Genomic DNA, 5,000 nt, shown 5'->3' on the forward strand with positions numbered 1-5,000 from the left:
GTCTGCCTCACAATACGAAGTTCCTGCAGTCCTGGGTTCAAATCCAGGCTCGGGAACTTTCTGTGTGGAGTTTGCATGTTCTCCCTGTGAATGCGTGGGTTCCCTCCGGGTACTCCGGCTTCCTCCCTCTTCCAAAGACATGCACCTGGGGATAGGCCCCTCCCACCTCCAAAGACATGCACCTGGGGATAGGTTGATTGGCAACACTAAATTGGCCCTAGTGTGTGAATGTTGTCTGTCTATCTGTGTTGGCCCTGCGATGAGGTGGCGACTTGTCCAGGGTGTACCCCGCCTTCCGCCCGATTGTAGCTGAGATAGGCGCCAGCGCCCCCCGCAACCAGTGGCGCAAAAAAGTATTTAGTCAGCCAGCGATTGTGCAAGTTCTCCCACTTCAAATGATGACAGAGGTCTGTCATTTTCATCATAGGTACACTTCAACTGTGACAGACAGAATGTGAAAGAAAAATCCAGGAATTCACATTGTAGGAATTTTAAAAATTTATTTGTAAATGATGGTGGAAAATAAGTATTTGGTCAACCATTCAAAGCTCTCACTGATGGAAGGAGGTTTTGGCTCCAAATCTCAGGATACATGGCCCCATTCATTCTTTCCTTAACACGGATCAATCGTCCTGTCCCCTTAGCAGAAAAACAGCCCCAAAGCATGATGTTTCCACCCCCATGCTTCACAGTAGGTATGGTGTTTTTGGGATGCAACTCAGTATTCTTCGTCCTCCAAACACGACAAGTTGAATTTATACCAAAAAGTTCTATTTTGGTTTTATCTGACCACATGACATCCTCCCAATCCTCTGCTGTATCATCCATGTGTTCTCTTGCAAACTTCAGACGGGCCTGGACATGCACTGGCTTAAGCAGGGGGACACGTCTGGCACTGCAGGATATGATTCCCTGTTGGTGTAGTGTGTTACTGATGGTAACCTTTGTTACTTTGGTCCCAGCTCTCTGCAGGTCATTCACCAGGTCCCTCCGTGTGGTTCTGGGATTTTTGCTCACCGTTCTCATGATCATTTTGACCCCACGGGATGAGATCTTGCATGGAGCCCCAGATCGAGGGAGATTATCAGTGGTCTTGTATGTCTTCCGTTTTCTGATAATTGCTCCCACAGTTGATTTTTTTCACACCAAGCTGCTTGCCTATTGTAGATTCACTCTTCCCAGTCTGGTGCAGGTCTACAATTCTTTCGACAGCACTTTGGTCTTGGCCATAGTGGAGTTTGGAGTCTGACTGTTTGAGGCTGTGGACAGGTGTCTTTTATACAGATAACAAGTTCAAACAAGTGCCATTAATACAGCTAACGAGTGGAGGACAGAAGAGCTTCTTAGAGAAGAAGTTACAGGTCTGTGAGAGCCAGAGATCTTCCTTGTTTGAAGTGACCAAATACTTATTTTCCACCATCATTTACAAATAAATTCTTTAAAATTCCTACAATGTGAATTTTTGGATTTTTTTTCCTCATTCTGTCTCTCACAGTTGAAGTGTACCTATGATGAAAATTACAGACCTCTGTCATCATTTTAAGCGGGAGAACTTGCACAATCGCTGGCTGACTAAATACTTTTTGCCCCACTGTATATAAACTATCAGACTGCAGACTGTATATAAACTATCAGACTGCAGACTGTATGTAAACTATCAGACTGCAGACTGTATGTAAACTATCAGACTGCAGACTGTATATAAACTATCAGACTGCAGACTGTATATAAACTATCAGACTGCAGACTGTATGTAAACTATCAGACTGCAGACTGTATATAAACTATCAGACTGCAGACTGTATATAAACTATCAGACTGCAGACTGTATGTAAACTATCAGACTGCAGACTGTATATAAACTATCAGACTGCAGACTGTATATAAACTATCAGACTGCAGACTGTATATAAACTATCAGACTGCAGACTGTATATAAACTATCAGACTGCAGACTGTATATAAACTCTCAGACTGCAGACTGTATATAAACTCTCAGACTGCAGACTGTATATAAACTATCAGACTGCAGACTGTATATAAACTATCAGACTGCAGACTGTATGTAAACTATCAGACTGCAGACTGTATATAAACTATCAGACTGCAGACTGTATATAAACTATCAGACTGCAGACTGTATATAAACTAAAAGACTGCAGGCTGTATATAAACTATCAGACTGCAGACTGTATATAAACTATCAGACTGCAGACTGTATATAAACTCTCAGACTGCAGACTGTATATAAACTCTCAGACTGCAGACTGTATATAAACTATCAGACTGCAGACTGTATATAAACTCTCAGATTGCAGACTGTATATAAACTATCAGACTGCAGACTGTATATAAACTCTCAGACTGCAGACTGTATATAAACTCTCAGACTGCAGACTGTATATAAACTCTCAGACTGCAGACTGTATATAAACTATCAGACTGCAGACTGTATATAAACTATCAGACTGCAGACTGTATGTAAACTATCAGACTGCAGACTGTATGTAAACTATCAGACTGCAGACTGTATGTAAACTATCAGACTGCAGACTGTATATAAACTATCAGACTGCAGACTGTATGTAAACTATCAGACTGCAGACTGTATATAAACTCTCAGACTGCAGACTGTATATAAACTATCAGACTGCAGACTGTATATAAACTATCAGACTGCAGACTGTATGTAAACTATCAGACTGCAGACTGTATATAAACTATCAGACTGCAGACTGTATGTAAACTATCAGACTGCAGACTGTATATAAACTATCAGACTGCAGACTGTATGTAAACTATCAGACTGCAGACTGTATGTAAACTATCAGACTGCAGACTGTATGTAAACTATCAGACTGCAGACTGTATGTAAACTATCAGACTGCAGACTGTATGTAAACTATCAGACTGCATGTAAACTATCAGACTGCAGACTGTATATAAACTATCAGACTGCAGACTGTATGTAAACTATCAGACTGCAGACTGTATGTAAACTATCAGACTGCAGACTGTATGTAAACTATCAGACTGCATGTAAACTATCAGACTGCAGACTGTATATAAACTATCAGACTGCAGACTGTATATAAACTATCAGACTGCAGACTGTATGTAAACTATCAGACTGCAGACTGTATATAAACTATCAGACTGCAGACTGTATATAAACTATCAGACTGCAGACTGTATGTAAACTATCAGACTGCAGACTGTATGTAAACTATCAGACTGCAGACTGTATATAAACTATCAGACTGCAGACTGTATATAAACTATCTGCAGACTGTATATAAACTATCAGACTGCAGACTGTATATAAACTATCAGACTGCAGACTGTATATAAACTCTCAGACTGCAGACTGTATATAAACTATCAGACTGCAGACTGTATATAAACTCTCAGACTGCAGACTGTATATAAACTATCAGACTGCAGACTGTATATAAACTATCAGACTGCAGGCTGTATATAAACTATCAGACTGCAGACTGTATATAAACTATCAGACTGCAGACTGTATATAAACTATCAGACTGCAGGCTGTATATAAACTATCAGACTGCAGACTGTATATAAACTATCAGACTGCAGACTGTATATAAACTATCAGACTGCAGACTGTATATAAACTATCAGACTGCAGACTGTATATAAACTATCAGACTGCAGACTGTATATAAACTATCAGACTGCAGACTGTATATAAACTATCAGACTGCAGACTGTATATAAACTATCAGACTGCAGACTGTATATAAACTATCAGACTGCAGACTGTATATAAACTATCAGACTGCAGACTGTATATAAACTATCAGACTGCAGACTGTATATAAACTATCAGACTGCAGACTGTATATAAACTATCAGACTGCAGACTGTATGTAAACTATCAGACTGCAGACTATATATAAACTATCAGACTGCAGAATGTATATAAACTATCAGACTGCAGACTGTATATAAACTATCAGACTGCAGACTGTATATAAACTATCAGACTGCAGACTGTATGTAAACTATCAGACTGCAGACTGTATATAAACTATCAGAGGGCCAATTGTAACAGTGAATGTACATGAAGACAAAAGTATAATAGTTGCGATACACAATTTGCATGAGCAATTGTGATGATTACATTTTTTGATTCCCGACTGATGGCTGTGATGGATGACTTGCTTTCAAGCTAAGATGGCAAACTGATATTGAAATACTTATTTTTCATGAGTGATAAAATGTTTGGACTACGGTGTTGCATGATCAGATGATAATTATAATAATTGGATCAAATAAGATCGATAATTGCATGCGGTAAAACATGTCAGAATTAAAGGAACACATTCTTTGCATGATTTAAAGCGGGGGCACAGAGCGCCATCTAGTGGCACGCAACACCATCCCTTCATTCGATTTTTAATGACATCACTCGAGACGTAATCCAAGGGTTATCATGAAAGACGTTACATTCCGATGCCAGTTACTTTTTTTAACTATCAAGTACATTGTTATTTTATCTTTTAAACTATATTTGGACATTTATTTTAGTACAATGGTTATTGAAAATGGTCCTTAGTGTGTGAATGTTGTCCGTCTATCTGTGTTGGCCCTGCGATGAGGTGGCGACTTGTCCAGGGTGTACCCCGCCTTCCGCCCGATTGTAGCTGAGATAGGCGCCAGCGCCCCCCGCAACCCCAAAAGGGAATAAGCAGTAGGAAATGGATGGAAGTTTATTCACTATTTAAGCCTATTTTTATATTTATTTTAGTATGTTTATTCACTATTTAAGTCAGTGTTTTGTTGTCCTGTATTTAAACACAGTGTTACTGGTCAAACTGTGTGTAATGTTAGTGCGGCCAAAAATATGAAATACACTTGTTAAAAAAACAACTTTGCCTTGCTTTTAATAAATACTTAAGCCTGCTACGCTACTGGGACGGCGTGGCGCTGGTGGGAGAGTGGCCGTGCGCAACCCGAGGGTCCCTGGTTCAATC

The sequence above is a fragment of the Nerophis ophidion genome, linkage group LG02 (genome assembly GCF_033978795.1).
Source record: "Nerophis ophidion isolate RoL-2023_Sa linkage group LG02, RoL_Noph_v1.0, whole genome shotgun sequence".
Lineage (NCBI taxonomy): Eukaryota > Metazoa > Chordata > Actinopteri > Syngnathiformes > Syngnathidae > Nerophis > Nerophis ophidion.